This window comes from Schistocerca serialis, chromosome 7, assembly GCF_023864345.2.
Source record: "Schistocerca serialis cubense isolate TAMUIC-IGC-003099 chromosome 7, iqSchSeri2.2, whole genome shotgun sequence".
NCBI lineage: Eukaryota > Metazoa > Arthropoda > Insecta > Orthoptera > Acrididae > Schistocerca > Schistocerca serialis.
This window is the reverse complement of record NC_064644.1, coordinates 368,186,891-368,207,031: the sequence shown is the minus strand read 5'-3', so window position 1 is coordinate 368,207,031 and position 20,141 is coordinate 368,186,891.

The window sequence follows — 20,141 nt, the reverse complement described above, 5'->3', positions numbered from 1 at the left end:
TGCTCAATAAGCCAAGAAAACATAAGAATCCGTTACCGAAAACAGAAGAAAATGGAAGGAATCAAGGAAGGCAGGAGGTGCAAGTACCTACTCAATCTATGGATCTGCAATAAGATCAAATGAAGTTCCATGAGAGGCGAGAAAAGGTAGAGAAGTGAGTAGACAAGACTGAGAAGCAGATAAAAAGTATCAAAGGACAGATCGACAAGTAGACAAAAGAAACCACAAATCAGTTACATACTTAAAGCCTTAAGCTGATAGAAAAGGAAATACGAAAAGTGGGTATGAGCTCATATGCCATTAACCCAGTTTCGGTAGCAGAATGCCAGGAAGTGTGGCTGCTTCTTGAATTACAGGCCAAGCAGAGAAGGATAAACGAAATATAGCAGACAAGAAATGAGGAATCAGAAAAGATTCACAGAAACCTTCAAAGGATGGGTTCGCTGGCGGTGACAACAGACACACACTCTAGTGAAATGCACAACTGCATGCCACTGAGCAGAAGCCAAATGGTCAAAGGAAATGAGATTGTCAGGATATAGTGATAGTGAAACCTTTCATGCAGAGTCCCATGAGAAGATATTAAGAGAACTTTGGCAGCAGCTGTGAGGTTCTGGGGAAGAAAGGAGGACACATTCGATTACAAACACTTTCTGTAAGCCCGGAAGTTCCAGAACTATAAGGATAATGGAAATATGCTACACACAAAAACTAGGATTGCACAACTTGATCCGTATTCAAAACTTTCTCTGCCTTTAGCAAATAAATTATAGTTTTTTGTGCACACCTTGAAGGAGCAATAGCAGGAAGAATAAGTAAACTGCAACTTGTACTTCGTGTCAAGAATCTACTGATGCTTTGTTCATGAATTTCTGGTCGTGAGAAACACAATAAGGTATTAAGCATGAGATGAAATGCGCAAGGATTTAATGGTATCAGGATGCAAGATACTAGTGAAACTTTTCCAAGCAATGGTTAGGAAGAACCTATAATTCAACATTCCTCGTATCCCAGGAGAAATTATTGAGTACTGGTATACGGAACACCGACTAATTACCAACAGGTACTAGCAGGTCGCTGCAGTGAAGACATCGAAGAAATCAAGAACACACAGCTTCAACTCAAATTCGTGTTTAATGAGCACAATGTTACGGAACAAAGGAAACAGCATAAAAATTCAGCACACCTCACAACACTATAATAATAATAGTATCGATAACAGGAATGGAGCACCTGAAGGAGGAAATCATTTCACCAGTCGTTCGGGAGGAGTAAATCATTTCTGTAAACAACCACCGCAGAGGAGGGTGGAACAACTACCATAACCATAACAATGGCCAGTATTTTGCACAAAACGGACTCTTGAAACGAAGAGGAAAAGAAGGAACATAAATTATAGAAATCACGTCACTAAATCCGTGGAGTGAGGATTATGACATTAGTTGATCACAATACTGACTGGTCTTAACAGCAGAGAGGCTGCCAAAACATCAGCAGAACAAATCAGAATCAACAAAATAAACTTATTTCGGTATGATTACTTACAGTGAGGAGCATCTTTGTAACATTCTTGCCACCACAACTGTCTTTTGCTGAATTAATACTAATATGTTTTAGATAGTGTTAACTACAGCTTGTGTTTATTATCATAACCATTTCCCTTAAAAGTTATTATTAGGTCAATTAAGCACCATGAGATTCTTTGCATGCCAATCAATCAAAGCATTAGTAAACCCACCGTGCAAACTGAATTTAGCACTAGGTATTAAGGGTGTGTCTGATTCTCAGTTAATCTCTGATTTATGTAGATTTCACGTTTCTCCTTGAGAGGCAGGGTTTTGCAACTTGGAGAATAAACAAGTAAAAACCATTGTTGGGACAGGCTGTTAGAAGTTTAGATGGTTGGCACTGTTCTTGCATTTAACATTGATTCATACTAACAGCACTACTAGAATGAGATTTTCACTCTGCAGCGGAGTGTACGCTGATATGTAACTTCCTGGCAGATCAAAACTGTGTGCCGGACCGAGACTCCAACTCGGGACCTTTGCCTTTCACAGGCAAGTGGTCCTGCCCGCGAAAGGCAAAGGTCCCGAGTTCGGGTCTCGATCAGACACACAGTTTTGATCTGCCAGGAAGTTTCAGAATTAGTAGACTTTTATACAAGTGTCCATGGATTGGTCGGGACACTGTTGTTTGACAGTTTAGTGGTACCATATTTGAACAAGAAGTGTAAGTGCTTGCGATACTTAATTAGAGTGGCTGTATTTCTCTCTTTCACTTAACACATTCACTCGGATTTTATTCTGTTTTCCTTATACAAACTGTAACCACCACGATATTGGAGATCATTGTCTCGTGACACCCCACACGATTTCGGAACTATTTCTCAAATAAATCACCAATGCTGAGATGTCAACGCTGGATACTATTGTATGCTTACAAAGTGAAACTGGATGTTAACTGGCAGTGGCTGTAATTAGAGAGACACTCTGTCGTGATCTGGGTGATGTCTCTTTTAATTGGCAGAAGACATCTATTCTTAACAGCAATTCGGGGTAGATGTTATACCTGTGAGTTATTATTCAACATAAATCATATGAGAGCATGATGAAAAGTAATGCCTCCGAATTTTATATGAAACAATTTTAAGGATTTTTAAAGTCACTTTATTACCATTCTACATCTTTATTCTCAACGTCAACATATTTTTTTCTCAACATCGTCGTCCCGGCAACGACCACATTTCTTTCAACGAGAAAAGAGTTCGCTGATTCGCTCACTGTAGAATGTTTGACTATTTTAGTGGAGCCACAACCTCACTTCTCCTTGCACTGCTTCTTCACTATCAACGTGATGCCCCCAAAAGCGTTCCAAAAGTTCGTGAAACAGGTGAAAATCGGGTGGGGACAAGCCGGGAGTGTTTGGATGAGGATTAGTGACATTAACCCAAGGCGTTGGATCGTTGCAGATATTGCAGCCGTCTTGTGATATGGCATTATCATGCTGACGGAGAGGGTACCCCATACGCGAACATACTCTTCAAATTCACGATATTACAGCACAGTTTCTCATCTACAGACATAGATAAACCACACACTGCCATGTTACATACTACAATTCAAAGTCTTCTTGTGGCAGTGGGTCGCAACTTGCGTGAGTTAAGCCAGAGAATTGACTGAGTAACATACATGAAATGTATACCTCGACTGATGTTGATAACCGAATAAAAAATTCGGACCATATTACTTTTCAGTACGCTGTCGTAATTCTACTATGACTGTTATGGTCTTAATATGCCTGTTGTCGGCCTCTACGGGCAATTATGAATTTTTCAGACTGGCCTATTTGCCGAAACCAGTCGTCTAAGGGCTTTGATGTAACCGCAGCTAGCACTCAATTGAAGTAGCATAGATAGTTGCAGATGATACAGCGTACCTTGTTGTTTGGGATTTAATCATTTGTTAGTATGTGAACATCCCATGCACTGCTAATCATATTATGTCAATTTATTTTTGGCTACTGATATAGCTGCTAAGATAGCTTGTAATACCAAAGATAAAAAATTACCGCATGGTAACGTTAACAGTCCGTCAGAAGGCTCTGTCAGAATGTCCTACCAATCAACATGAACAAGATTATGATTGAGGTGACAATCTTAAATAAAAGACACGCCTGTAATGACTAGTTTATTACGACAGCTAAGTACTCGGCTTAAGTCAATCTCACAGTAAGAGATATAAATAATACCGAGTGAGGTAGTGCAGCGGTTACCACATTAAACTTATTTTCAGTAGGACGACTATTCAAATTTCCACTGAGCAATCGAGGTTTAGATTTTCCGTAAGTCGCTGCAGGCAAATGCATGAGTGGCTGCCTGTGAAGGAGGTCACCTTAGGATACCAGAGTGAACGTTGTTACATGTTGATGACGGTTGTTACTGGCTTGACTGTGTGAGAACTTACTTCTGGGATGCTGTTTCTTCCATCTCGCTGTATGCTGAATGAGATTTGCCAGTGCATTTGCATTTGCTGCGTTTACAAATGTTTGAGCCACGTGGCTTGGGAAGATGTTTCTTACAATATTCATAAATTAGAAACACGGTACGTGGTCCACAAAGCATTATCTGGGCAGCTATTTCTTGATTTTCATGCCTGTCCTTATGAAAAAATTACACCACGCTTCATCATTTGATCGTACCTAATGCAAAAATATTTCAAGTTAAAACTGTTTAATTATTGTTTAATTTACTGTCATAGTTTTATGTTTTCGCTATTGTGTCCTAGACATTGTTAGATTAAAAATGTTTAACAGAGGCGTGTCCATTTGTTTATCCTATCGAAGACTAATCTTCTAACCGCTCATGCTTTCTCAGTTACAATGCGGGAACTGAACTAGAATAGATTTTTGATTTATTTAATGCTGAACCATTACATTTTCGTTTGACAATTGAAAACCCTCTGAGTACTGGCATTGCGCAGTTGCGTAATGTAAGGCATACTCACACCATTCCAAGTTGCGTGATTTATTTAATGAGGATTGTTTTCACAGCGCCTGTAGCGAAAGTCACGTGATTTATTTCATGTCAACGAGCAGTGATGTGTTACACTACAGGTACGGTAACAGAGCAGATCTAAGATTGGTTGCCTTGGTTGTGCAGTTTAGAACTGATATCAGGGTCATGACAAAACTCTGTTCAGAGTATTCTACGTAGATTTAGATTATTATCGATAAATGCTCATGATTCTTCTACCTGTATCAAATTCCTGAAAAGTGAAAAGTTGTGAGTCAGAAAAGCAAGTACACCCTTCTAGAAGTTTCCAGTACACTCAGGATTTATTGTTGCGACGGTGCATATGAAACACATGAGATGATAACATTTAAAGATCAATAGCACTACATGTTCTGAGATTTCGAGCTTGCACCCATGCTGAAACACTCATAGTAGTACGTGATGTAGTCTTCACAGGTGGCACTGCAAGTGCTGAATATGGCATCCAGTCGGTTATATAGATTGCGAATATTATCCTCGGACTCGTTGTGCTACGACAGCTCGACCTGTTCACGTAGTTCGGTAACAGCTGTTCATTGATGAAATGCACGAGTCACTTCTCGTTCCTTAGATTCCACACTTGCTCCACTGGGGAGTCCGGAGATCGGGCTGCCCAGTGAAGTTGCTACATGTCCTTCAGAGCACTTTGAATTTCAAGGGTAGTGCGTGAGCGAGCATTCTCCTGTTGGAATAAACATTGCCTTCCTGTTGCAATAATGGCAGAAAAACGGGTCTTATAACATCCTTTACGTACCGGGCGCTGGTTAGCGTCCCATCCAGAAACACCGAAGATGAACGAGTGTTGTAGATTATCGCACCCTAGACCATAAGGCCTGGGATGGGATCACAGGGTCCTGGATGAATGAAATCTGCGAGACAACGCTCATCAGGTATACGTCGTACTTGTAAACGACCATCACTTGTGTGCAAACAGAGTCTGCATCCATCGCTGAAGACTACGGTGCGCCATCCTATTTTCCAAATGATCTTCTGGCGGCACCAGTACAGCTACGCATATCGATGCTGCGTGGAAGGTGGGTTATATGTGTGAGTCCCACTGCTGATAACCGGTTTGCAACAGCTCGTATAGGCACATCTGGGCTCATAAGCCGTCTAGTCTGCGCTGCGGGTGCTGTACGACCTTCCACTGCTGCCCTTACAATACGACGATTCTGGTGGGCGTCTGTGCTGCGTGGAAGTCCAGAAATTCGTCTACGGGTGTGAGAACATTCATGTGACCACTGACGCCAGCATCGTTACACAACTGGAGCAGCTCTTCCAAATTATATGACAATTTTCCGAAAGAACCTTCCCACCACTCGGAAGGCCACAATCTGATCCCTTTCCAACTCTCTCAGTTTGCTTCTCTGTACCATTGTTACCTGTTTGCTTCACATGTTCGTATCACACTGGCTGTGAGCATTCCCTATTGAAGGGTGGACACAGCTGGCGCTCTGCTAGCTGTAACACTACGCGTTTTGTTAGAGGACGATATGAATCTATGATGAGTTGATCTAATATTTCTTAGGTGACATATGCCGTCATCAGATCAAAATCTAAGTCGTCTTTCCAGGTGTACTATTTTTTTCTGGGAGTGTATTCTCAGGACAATGCCTTCAGAAGCCCCTGTACCATTGCACTAGGACGTTACAGATTCAGATAGTGGGACAGTGCTATTAAGTTCACTTCCAGGCTACACGGCCGTAAATATTACACAACATTCACATTTGGAATCATTAACTCTGAAGCTTACGCAGATGTCTTAGACGTGCAGACACGAAGGTACAAGTGCAAACGATAAGATATTTATATTTTGTCTAAAGTTCAGTCTTGATCACATCATGTATGTTTTAATGATATAGGTAACCGGTTTCGGTTCTTTCTACAAAACCATCATAAGACCTGTGGATAAATTTTAAGAAATACTAGATACCAATCTTTAAATAAAATGAAAGTGTCTAATGATGTCAAAATTTAACAAGATAAAATAAAATTAATTATACCCATAGCTCCCTTGGGATGGTAGGCGGAACTCTCCTCGCTGCTACGCAGTCAACTGATGGTTATGAGTGCTGAGCACGAGTTTAAATATGCAGAGGCTCCGCCTACTTCCTGTCACACTACTTCACAAATGCCAATCAGCGTTCATAATATGACGCCATCGTCAAAGTATAAAAGTAGGAAATACACTAATAACATAAAATTGATTCATTTAAATGTCTGATTAACAGGTAGTTAGTATGTCTACAGCTTATTTATATTTTGGATAAAAACAGTGCACTACGATGTGTAATAGTTGTGCCCTGTATGGGCAATATTAATACTATTACAGTGCCAGATACATCAAAGATGTGAAAGTCCTTGGCGTTGTGGTATATATCGATTATACCGAGTCGCCTACATCACAATGGCATCTTTGTTGGATGCTGCAGAATCATCTTATTTTAACTGTAGTTTTTATAGCAATATTCTTTATAGCAGTAGTGTAGCAGCCAAGAGTACGTTCCACATTATGTATATCTGAATAACTGATGAGACTGCTGATTAATTTTTTTAAAATCATCGATCTAATAGTTTTTATAATAATCAATGTCAATTTAATAATTTTTTTATGTTGTGCAGCATATTTTACATACATTGCTTTTGCCATGGGTATAACTAGTCTTATATTTTTAAAAAACAAAAGAGTAGATGCTTTTATTATAAAATTTCGTCGAAAAGGTCGTAATAATATTTTTCGCGAAAATCTAATTGTTCATTGAGCAGCATTGATGATATGGTTTTCAAATGAGCATGTATCTCGATTTCTTCTAGGATATTCATAAGTAAGCCTTTATTTGCATAATGAAGAACTTGCAAATTCTGTTGTACTGTCCCCTCAGCATGATTATTGAATGCTATATGATGGCCAAATACAGACTTTGTTCGTGAGGTACCTGACGTATGTTCTTTGTACCTTACTGCAAAATTTCGACCTGTTTGGCCGATATATACTTTCTCACAGTCTCTACATTGGATCTTGTACACTCCTGATCTGGTAGATTTTCCAATATCTTTACTTACGGTATGTCTTAATTTTTGTTGTAAAGTATTGTCAGTTGTAAATGCTATTGTTATTCCAGAATTTTTGAATAAATTAGTAATTCTATCTGATATGTTTCCCATATATGTCATCTTCATATATTTTGGATTACCTATTAGTGGAGTATTTTGTGATTGTTGTACTTTATTAAAAATAATATCTACCTGTCGTGTGTCGAAAGAGTTGGTTTTTGCAATTTGTTTTAAGATGGTCATTTCCTTTTTGATCTCATTAGCTTCTAGCGGTAATTTTAGTATTCGGTGTATCATAGACTTAAAAAATGCTTTTTTATACTTGTCAGGATGACATGATGTGGCATTAATAATAACATCAGTGGTTGTAGGTTTCCTGTATATGGTGAATAAATGTTTCCCATTGTTATTAGTTACAGTGAGATCTAGGTAGTTAATAGATTTTCGATTTTCATGCTCAACTATAAATTGTAACTTCGGATGCATAGAGTTTAATTTTATAGCAAGTTTCTCAATTTCATCTTTTCAACTATTATAAAGCAATAATGTATCGTCTACATATCGCTTGTACGATGGCAGTTCAATAAGTAATGCAACACATTTTTTTTCTGAAACAGGGGTTGTTTTATTCAGCGTTGAAATACACCAGGTTATTCCCCAATCTTTTAGCTACACAACACTATTTTTCAACGTAATCTCCATTCAATGCTACGGCCTTACGCCACCTTGAAATGAGGGCCTGTATGCTTGCACGGTACCATTCCACTGGTCGATGTCGGAGCCAACGTCGTACTGCATCAATAACTTCTTCATCATCCGCGTAGTGCCTCCCACGGATTGCGTCCTTCATTGGGCCAAACATATGGAAATCCGACGGTTCGAGATCGGGACTGTAGGGTGCATGAGGAAGAACAGTCCACCGAAGTTTTGTGAGCTCCCCTCGGGTGCAAAGACTTTTGTGAGGTCTTGCGTTGTCATGAAGAAGGAGAAGTTCGTTCAGATTTTTGTGCCTACGAACACACTGAAGTCGTTTCTTCAATTTCTGAATAGTACCACAATACACTTCAGAGTTGATCGTTTGACCATGGGGAAGGACATCGAACAGAATAACCCCTTCAGCGTCCCAGAAGACTGTAACAATGACTTTACCGGCTGAGGGTATGGCTTTAAACTTTTTCTTGGTAGGAGAGTGGGTGTGGCGCCACTCCATTGATCGCCGTTTTGTTTCAGGTTCGAAGTGATGAACCCATGTTTCATCGCCTGTAACAATCTTTGACAAGAAATTGTCACCCTCAGCCACATGACGAGCAAGCAATTCCGCACAGATGGTTCTCCTTTGCTCTTTATGGTGTTCGGTTAGACAACGAGGGACCCAGCGGGAACAAACCTTTGAATATCCCAACTGGTGAACAATTGTGACAGCACTACCAAGAGAGATGTCAAGTTGAGCACTGAGTTGTTTGATGGTGATCCGTCGATCATCTCGAACGAGTGTGTTCGCACGCTCCGCCATGCAGGAGTCACAGCTGTGCACGGCCGGCCCGCACGCGGGAGATCAGACAGTCTTGCTTGACCTTGCGGCGATGATGACACACGCTTTGCCCAACGTTTCACCGTGCTTTTGTCCACTGCCAGATCACCGTAGACATTCTGCAAGCGTCTATGAATATCTGAGATGCCCTGGTTTTCCGCCAAAAGAAACTCGATCACTGCCCGTTGTTTGCAACGCACATCCGTTACAGACGCCATTTTAACAGCTCCGTACAGCGCTGCCACCTGTCGGAAGTCAATGAAACTATACGAGACGAAGCGGGAATGTTTGAAAATATTCCACAAGAAATTTCCGATTTTTTCAACGAAAATTGGCCGAGAAAAAAAATGTGTTGCATTACTTATTGAACTGCCCTCGTAATATATGATTTTATTTGCGATATCAGGGTTATTTTTCAGGAATTGCGTCTCAACCGGTTACCTATATCATTAAAACATACATGATGTGATCAAGACTGAACTTTAGTCAAAATATAACAATTAATTGATCACTGCTTTCCAAAAATGTTTACCAAAATTGATAAGATATTTATCTGCAAACAGCAGGAAAGCTCCCTATTCTTAAAGCCACCGAAGTTCTCCAGCCTCGGCGTAGCGTGGTGTCGCCGGTGAGACAGTCGGACGGACAACTAGCTGTCCAATCGCGGATCGGCACCCACCTGCTACCTGCTGTGCTCTACGTGGCCCGCAGCCTGTGGACCGCGGCTCAGTAATTAAGAGCTCTGCTCTGCATTCTGCGCGCCCAGTATTGTGGCGACGGCACTCGGCGCTCGCCAACTTAAATTGAAAACAAACTTTTATCCTCGGGCTTAGCCTGCGCTTAAACTGCTCTCCCTTAATTAAAAGGCGGCTACTCGGCTCTTGTCACCGAATTTCTACGAAATCAGTGAGGGGTGAAATCGAAAGCATGTTGTCTCCTTCGTGTTTGCGCCATTCCGTTCTCGCTATAGGACAGTTTAACAATCGGTGCTGCGATGGAAAGTAATGCTTCAAGAATTCCTGCTCGTGTAAGAAATGAAATAAGAAAGAAAAGGGGAAAATAAATTTCCTGTATTCCAGCTGATGTTTGGAGGTAGTTGCACAGGAAGTAGCTGAATGGTTTCTTTATATATATATATATATATATATATATATATATATATATATATATATATATCGACGTCAGCCAACAGCTGAGATGTGAAAGTACGGAAAATGTTACTTCTCGCGTAAAAAATCGCGCCCATGTGTTACACTAACTATTATCCAATGCTGCGTACAGTCAGATAAGAGTATTCACAATACGTTATTTTGGTTGTCACTAACCCTGAAACTATCGTGATGCAGTTTTAAATTTATTTTTCTTGCCAGATACCCCCTACAATTGCTGCATCATATCTAGGACTATCTTGTGAGTCTTTATTCAACATGCTGTGTAGCGATAAGCATTGGAGTTTAGGAAGCTGTTATTTAGCATTTATAATGCTACATATGAGGTACACTAAGGAACAAAGTCAAGTGAAAAAAATGAACATGTCATAAACCGCACGGAGAGCAGTGCATACCGGTATCGAAGCATCGCCTCTGGGATGGGGAGAAACACTGGTTCAGAGTCGAATCCAACCGAAAATGTGTCGACCAGCCTGGATTCCTTAATAAGCGGTTTTCCACAGCCTACTAGGTGAATAAAGGGATGGTACAGAAGTCCCACCTCAATTGCAGGGTTCGTAAATATTTCTGAAACTTTTGCCCAGTTTCACATGAATAACACTACACGAAGACAGAGGTGGTACACATTCTTTATCTCCCAGTACCAACCGCAACCTACATCCTTCTGAATCTGCTTAGTGTACTCATCTCTTGGTCTCCCTCTACGATTTGTACCCTCCACGCTGCCCTCCAGTACTAAATTGGTGATCTCTTGATGCCTCAGAACATGTCCTACCAACCGATCCCTTCTTCTAGTCAAGTTGTGCCACAAACTTCTCTTCTCCCCAATCCTATTCAATACTTCCTCATTAGTTATGTGATCTATCCATATAATCTTCAGCATTCTTCTGTAGTACCACATTTCAAAAGCTTCTATTCTCTTCTTGTCCAAACTATTTATCGTCCATGTTTCACTTCCATATATGGCTACACTCCATACAAATACTTTCAAAAATGACTTCCTGACACCTAAATCTATACTCGCTGTTAACAAATTTCTCTTCTAAGAAACGCTTTCCTTGCCATTGCCAGTCTACATTTTATATCCCCTCTGCTTCGACCATCATCAGTTATTTTGCTCCCCAAATAGCAAAACTCTTTACTACTTTCAGTGTCTCATTTCCTAATCCAATTCCCTCAGCATCACCCGACTTTATTCGACTACATTCCATTATCCTCGTTTTGATTTTGTTGATGCTCATCTTATATCCTCCTTCCAAGACACTATCCATTCCGTTCAACTGCTCTTCCAAGTCCTTTGCTGTCTCTGACAGAATTTCAATGTCATCGGCGAACCTCAAGGTTTATATTTCTTCTCCATGGATTTTAATACCTTCTCCGAATTTTTCTTTTGTTTCCTTCACTGCTTGCTCAATATACAGATTGAATAACATCGGGGAGAGACTACAACCCTGTCTCACTCCCTTCCCAACCACTGCTTCCTTTTCATACCCCTCGACCCTCATAACTGCCATCTGGTTTCTGTACAAATTGTAAATAGCCTTTCGATCCCTGTATTTTACCCCCGCCACCTTCAGAATTTGAAAGAGAGTATTCCAGTCAACATTGTCAAAAGCTTTCTCTAGGTCTACAAGTGCTAGGAAACGTTGGTTTGCCCTTCCTTAATCTAGCTTCTAAGATAAGTCGTAGGGTCAGTATTGCCTCACGTGTTCCAACATTTCTACGGAATCCAAACTGATCTTCCCCGAGGTCGGCTTCTACTAGTTTTTCCATTCGTCTGTAAAGAATTCGCGTTAGTATTTTGCAGCTGTGACTTATTAAACTGATACTTCGGTAATTTTCACATCTGTCAACACCGGCTTTCCTTGGGATTGGAATTATTATATTCTCCTTGAAGTCTGAGGGTATTTCGCCTGTTTCATACATCTTGCTCACCAGATGGCAGAGTTTTGTCAGGACTGGCTCTCCCAAGGCCGTCAGTAGTTCTAATGGAATGTTGTCTACTCCGGGGGCCTTGTTTCGACTCAGGTCTTTCAGTGTTCTGTCAAACTCTTCACGCAGTATCGTATCTCCCATTTCATCTTCATCTACATCCTCTTCCATTTCCATAATATTGTCCTCATGTACATCGCCCTTGTATAGACCCTCTATATACTCCTTCCACCTTTCTGCTTTCCCCTCTTTGCTTAGAACTGGGTTACATTCTGAGCTCTTGATATTCATACAAGTGGTTCTCTTTTCTCCAAAGGCCTTTTTAATTTTCCTGTAGGCAGTATCTATCTTACTCCTAGTGATACTCGCTTCTACATCCTTACATTTGTCCTCTAACCATCCCTGCTTAGCAGTTTTGCACTTCCTGTCGATCTCATTTTTGAGACGTTTGTATTCATTTTTGCCTGCTTCATTTAGTGCATTTTTATATTTTCTCCTTTCATCAATTAAATTCAATATATCTTCTGTTACCCAAGGATTTCTACTAGCACTCGCCTTTTTACCTACTTGACCCTCTGCTGCCTTCCATACTTCATCCCTCAGAACTACCCATTCTTCTTCTACTGTATTTCTTTCCCCCATTCTTGTCAATTGTTCCCTTATGCTCTCCCTGAAACTCTAAACAACCGCTGGTTTAGTCAGCTTTGCTCTGTGCAAAATTCTACGAGGCGGCTTCCTCTTTCATTTCTGAGCCCCAATCCATATTCACCTACTACATTTCCTTCTCTCCCTTTTCCTACTACCGAATTCCAGTCACCCATGACTATTAAATTTTAGTCACGCTTCACTATCTGAATAATTTCTTTTATTTCATCATACATTTCTTCAATTTCTTCGTCATCTGCAGAGCTAGTTGGCATATAAACTTGTACTACTGTAGTAGGCGTGGGCTTCGTATCTGTCTTTGACACAATAATGCGTTCACTATGCTGTTTGTAGTAGCTTACCCGCAAAAGTGTTATGAATACAAAAAATACAGTAAACTAACAAATAGTTGTTATTCACTAATGTCCATTACACAGTCAAGGTTTGATGGTATAGCCAAGAAAAAGTCGTTTGTGTTCACCCGTGTAGGCTCCCTGTTTACATCCTTTAGCAATATGCCAGATGGACCGATTCGGTGCTCCACAGTTACAGCTTGGAGTCGACAATTTACCCCATTTGTGCTTGTTGTAAACACACACCCCATGTGACGCTCAGATGCCATTTATATTCATCCACACATGCAGTGGGAGTTAAGAGTCTTTGAGTTTCTGTATAAAGCAAATAAGGTGTCACACATCAGATGCAGCACTCGTATTACAGGTTTATGTCAATTGCCGTCATTGGTGAAACTATCAGGAAGGTGTTGGCCCAGGCGCCGAGGGTGAACTTAAGGCTGCTGTTAAGGAATGATTCCAATACAGCGGCTGTCACGACACAAGCTGCATTCTTCGAGTGTCTGTAATCACGTATCAGGAGAGATACCAGAGCGGCGATCGACTTTTATGCTCTGCTGTGCAACTACATTGGAAAGCAACCTTAAGGTTCTTCTTCTTGCACTCAGTGATCCTGTGCCCTGAAAATAAAAACACATCCACTCTGAGAGGATGTTACGTGTCGGCCCTGTTTTTGTATGCAAACAGGTCTCGTCATGTACTTGCTGTTTTTAGAGGTCTCAATAATCACACATCAATTCGTGAATACGTCATTCCTCGTACACCACTGGGCACTGAAATTTAAGTAACCCTTCATACCAACTATTGCTAACTGCTATTAGAGTTCAAATTCTATATTTCAAATAATTACTGAGATATGCAAAATTACGTACCTACAACGAAGGCTTTATAGCTCCCATTATAAGCGTCCTCCTGACATATTTACCATCAATATTTGATGTCTGCCTCTCTCATTTCCATGACAGTCTGCAATGTTGACAACTAGGCTCCAGCTGACTCCTCACTGGATGTTAATCTGTCTCTCATATGTTTTTGTGAATATGTTGGAAAAGGACTTGGAGCACGTACACTGCTCAGAAGAATCAGGTGAACATAATTTTGCGGATCTGTCGTACTCCACTCAGCTATAAAGTCATGGTATGTGAGACGTGGGACTTAGGGAAGGTAGGAAGAGGTGTGGACGGGGACTTACTCAGTTACCATTGGTTGCTCGGTAAACATGTCCACTTTATATAAGGAAATAGTTTTTTAAAAACAATCACTTAAAAAAATTGACTGTAACACAAGCTACACTGACGGCTGAAGGGCTTATTAAGAAGAATTCAAATTATTTGTCGGTTGAAGGCAAGCAATAGGAATAATTTAAACAAAATATTATTTTTTAAACAACTGACACAATCAGACCAAATAAAGAAGGGAGTCATCCACAGACAGTGCTCCAAGGATCGACATGGGAAAGTCCCTCAAACTTAAGTAAGGTGAGACAGGCAGCCCAGTGTTATACTCACTTAACAGCATGGCAACTCAAACCAGTCACAGTTAAACGCAAGACCAACACTCCCGCAAAATCTATCTAACGTCCGATGCCCAATACTCGATAGAATAACCCATGCCAGGTAATGAGCGGACTGCACTCTTGACGTCGTAAAACGACAAACATTATAGAAGAGAACATGTTCAAACGCAAGAATAATCCGAGGTAATCACAAGAAGTTGCCTCCACGAATACAGTACACAGACAGCGTTAAATTGGCTGCTCATTCAAAACCACAGTAGATACACACGGATCCGCGAAAACAATTGCACAAACAACTCAAACAATACTAAAACCAGTTACTGTGTAGCAACAAGGACGAATTACAAGTCGACACAAACACAGAGAGCCCAGAATCCGTCGGATGACCAAATACACGTCGTCCTTTGAGGCAACCGACCGAACGGTCGCTCTCGATCAAATCAGGCAAGGCAAACGTCCCAATATGAATCGCCAACTAACAGATTGTTACCATGATGTCACTTCGGCGGACGGACACAATGGTGGCGGTTTCACTACTTGGATTTAACGATCCATTCAACTTAAACTAGCTGAATCCGGTCCTAGGCGTGGTTGTGCATTCTCGCGATCACATCCTCCCATCGGGTAGTGCATGTAGTGCCAGCTGTCCAGGTGAGTCCTAGGGTTGTGCGGACCTCACTGGTCCTCCGGACCTCAGCGGTCCTCCGTCTCAACAGAACTCCGACACACGACGACCCAGAAATACTAGAGGCAGCTCGAAAGATAGTACCACGGTACTCGTTATCGATAAACGTCGCTACTTCCATTCACGGACAGACAAAGTGAGCAAACTTGTGGTGCCAGTGAACGCACAAAGAGAACGAGAGGTCACAATCCGAATAAACGACGCCAACCTGTAAACGGCACAAACGGGAGCCGGAGCACGACTCAGTATGTTGCCAAAATACTACTTTATCTTTCACAAATTAAGTTCACGACAAAATATTACATCCCAGTTCATTTACACAACAAGAACTGGAATTTCCAACAGGTGTCGAAAGCAAAGTGGAAAAAATCATTCTCTCCGTCATCCTGTGTGCTTTCTGATGGAGTCCGAGAGCTTCAGTGACGTGTTGGCCCTTCGTGAGCGTTCATCAGTGCCTGACACCTACGTGGCTTGCTCCGCATGTCTATGGAGGTCAGTCTGTGATATCCTTTCCCTTTCTCCAATTAGAGCTCTTGAAGAGTCTGTGGTGGAACAGGAAGAATCACAAACACGTCTCTGAAGCATATCCTACACATGATCTATGGGGTTTAGTTCGAAACTTGCCGCTAGCCATTCCATTGTTTCTATGTCCAGGCTTCGAAAAACATCCCTGATGACGCCCGTCACTTGGGTACTGCCATTATCATGCATGAGAACGAACTCAGGGCTACCACTGTATGTATAAGCCACCTGACGGTCCAACAGCAAAATTTTCGATGTACTAACTGGCGGTAAGGCAACGATGGACAATGTCAAGATCCGTACGGCTATCAACACTGATGCCTCCAAACATTACAGAACAATCAATCCTGTTGGTGGAACATCCGTAACAGAGCATTGTACTAGAGGCTCAAAATACCACTTCAGTCGTAAAGATCTTTTATTATCATCCGACCGATTTCGGGCTCTTATAAGGTGTTGTAACTAGGTGCTGTGAACCCCGAGCGCAGCGGTGGACGTGTATTAGGCGCGGACTCCCTGTTACGCGCTCGTAGGTAGCACACCGAGCGTAATACATGTCCACTGCGGCGCTCGGGGGTCACAGCACCAAGTTACGACACCTGAAGATGGGCTTATAAAAACCAGAAACCGGTCGTGTGATAATAAAACAACTTTACAACTGAAGCGGTATTTTAAACCTCTGGAACATCACAGAAAGTTGGCGGAATCTCTCGATTTCCTGGACAACATTTGGCGGGTACCGCTCAGCAAGACATCTCTACACACAGTCTTGTCCATTTCCTTGCGTCAGAGGAAATCTTGACTCGTTTGCGGATAACACATTTCGCCAATGACGAATTTGCCCGTGGTCATGGTAACGGCAGAACTGAGGGTGAGCTGCGAGAAGTTATCGTGTGAAGCCGGGTAATCGATCGAGACGTCTGGGTCGTAAGGTTCCTTCTCGTAGCCGCTTCCTTACAATCTGATTGGATACAGAGGCTGCAGTTGCCCTTCTGAGATCCTCTTGTAGCGCTCCGGGGGTATCCATACGATCCCGCATCGCAGAAACGGCTAGGTATCCATCTTCACGTGGGTTTGTAATGCATTGCTGACCTTGTCCAACTCGCTATATGTACTGACCTGTTTCCCTGTATCGTGTCCGCAACCAGTGGATGGCAGCCAGAGAGCCATTGGCATCTCCAGCAACACCACAGAAAATCTATCGTCCTTGGATCTAACAGACTCCCTTAGCAAAATGCACACCTTTAACATGTCTCATTTCATGTACTTGGTAAATACAACGTCTACGAAAACAACGTCCGTCTACTTCTGTCACTAGAGAACACTCGGACACCGGTACCCACTTCCTTCTGAGGAGGCACCTAGTACTGTAATGTACAGCACAGCCGATAGATGCAAACACTTGTAGCAGGAGTGACATTGGTAGTTAAAAGGTTGAAATAAGTAGTGACATTCAAAAAGAGTTCAAAAGTGATATTCACAGTTTACATTCAGAAGCAGGTAAAACATCAGTGACTTTAAAAAGGGGTTTAGAAGCGAAATTAACAATTTAAAGTTAGCATTGGATAAATGTATCAAAGACTTAGATGATAAAATGAATTCTGTAAATAATTTAGTAAAAATTTCAAAGAATTTGAGATCAAACCTAGATGCTTTCGCTAAGGACACGATGAACAAAGAAGACGAAAAGGGAAATGTATGCAACAAGCAGATGAAAACTGGAGTTGTTAATACCTGTCACGCTGAATTAACCGTAAAGGGATAAAATTGTTCTGATGATGTTGGTAATGAAGTGGCATCCATTGCAAAGCAAATCTATACTATTGACGTTAAGAGGTTAGTGGTAACTGAAGCAAATATTAATATAAATGTTAATACGTATGATGAAGTTGAGACCAAGCGTATGGAGTTAATGAACAATATTCTGGGTAACGTAGATGACTGTGTGAATGAATGCCAATTTTGAAAGGAATTCAGAAGTTGTATAATTATTAGTAATTGTTAAAATGCCAGGATTGGCAAGGAAGGAAAAGCAGTGGGCACCCGTTGAGGTGAAGAAGTCAAACATTTTTTAAGAGCATGGTTAATTAATGCGGTAAGAAAGAAAGGCAGGCCTAGAGAAGCCACCGAAACTGAATGGGCGACTGCCCAAGAGAGCAGGAGAGGAGAGTGTCTGGTCGGATCCGAAGCTGCCAGCAGAAGAGGATGGACGGCATGTCCGCTCCCGGTGGATGGCCACGATTTCACCCCCCTCCCTTCCTTCCCCCCCTCCCCCCCTCCCCCCCCTCCCCCCCCCCGCCCCCCCGTGACTGCCACCAACCACCCCTATTGGACAGCCAAGTTGTAGACGCGCAGTTCGGTATCGTTGCCTCGTCAGCAACACGTGGGTTTAGCTGATGATGGTTCAACACGCGAGTTTTAGAGTGGTTATTTCCGGTTTTGTGCAACGTGACTGATACGCTGCAACTAGCCGTCAGGCAGAAGGCACTGACGAACACCGAGTGGAAAATAAAATAAAATTTTTATACTATTAAATCCATTCAGTAACGGCCCCCACTGTACATATTGTAAATTATTTGCAAGCAGCTGAATCTAATGTAAATGAGATTGAAATGACATGTATTTTGTGAGGTAGCGGGTGAGTTGTGGCGCTCTGGAAATATTATATGTTCGGAAATGGGGAGCTCCTCAAAGCCGGGGCCGGCAGCAAACACATGGTGACAAACGTTAGCCGGACAAGAGGAGTAGCCCCAGAGCATGGTCCAGCCGCATGGTTGCGAATTCCGCTGTAACGAGGACGGTGCGTTGTGTCGATGAAGGAGATGGCTATGCCGGGAGTGCCAAAGATGGCGGTCTTTGTGAAACCTTAATGGCAGACATTTTACAGTCCGTATAGACATTAATAGTAGCCAGATGAACGATGATACCTCAAAAAGAAACATGTACCTTACTATTATTTGCAGGACGGTTCTGATGGTGGCTTTATTAGTTTAAAGTTTAGTATCTGACGGTAAATTATACAAGTAACACCCAGCAACGAATTTCCAAAATGTAAACGCTCCATCCGATTTTGTCTATCGCCGTGTCTGTAGGAAGCTAGTAGTGTAAACCCAAAATGGTATGATTTACAGGCATGTAACGTGAGTAGTACATGAGTTATTGAGGTCAAAGTGGCCGATTACTGTCGATCACGTCAGGCCATAAGTACTCCACAGTTACATGAAAAAACGGTAGCAGCATGCTTATAAATATATTTATTCGTCTATGTCTTTGTTTATATCCGACATATAATATTGATGAAGAAAGTGGTTAAATATTTACTGTGTTTTAGAAAGCACAGAGACATTAGGCTACTGGTCTACCTGTTGCTCCGTTTCTTTTACATATGTTTATTTTATTGTTTACGTATTTGATAATGTGTATAAGAGCTTGTTTATGGTCCAGCAGTAGGAATATTTATTTAATTTCAAGTATTTGAATGTAAATACAGTATTTCGTATGTGCTTAAATATGTGTGTGGGTGTGTTGGCTTGAAAATATGGCGCGAGCGTCTAGCCAGTCACAGCGCTCGTGAATGGGGAGACTGGAAGTGAGGTAGTCGTGAGGAGTGAGCAGTTCTGGAGGGTACAGCGCTGGACACGGTAAGTGCTGTACGCGACGGCGTGGCGGACGCACAGGCAGCGGAAAAACTTGGACAGTGGAGCAGTCTGCGCGTGGTCGCAGCAGATAGAAATACTTTGGAGTGCCGACTTGTGCTCTTGTGTGATTTCCGTGGATTCTGCAGTGAAGACGTAGTGTACGTTTATAAGTGAATATCTCGCCAGCTGTGTTGCTGTTCGTATCTAATTACGTGCAGTAGGAATCTATTGTTTCCCTGTTAATCAACTTATATTTTATTTAATTGCTGGACCATCGACACCAATTAGTCTTTTGCAGAAATATACCGCATTCTCAAAAGTACTCCGACTATCGTACTCATCAATTGAAGTAGTTAAGATAGTGTCTCCCGATTTTATTTAATTGTGATCTCTCTTTTATAAATTTATATGTTACTTTCATAATTCGCAATTGCCGAGAGACTCGTGTGTGTATTCTTATCGTATACTGTAGACTCAGCAGTATTTGGCCTGTAATGCGGCAACTACGTATCCCAGCCCCTAGACAACGAAACCAGACAAAGCT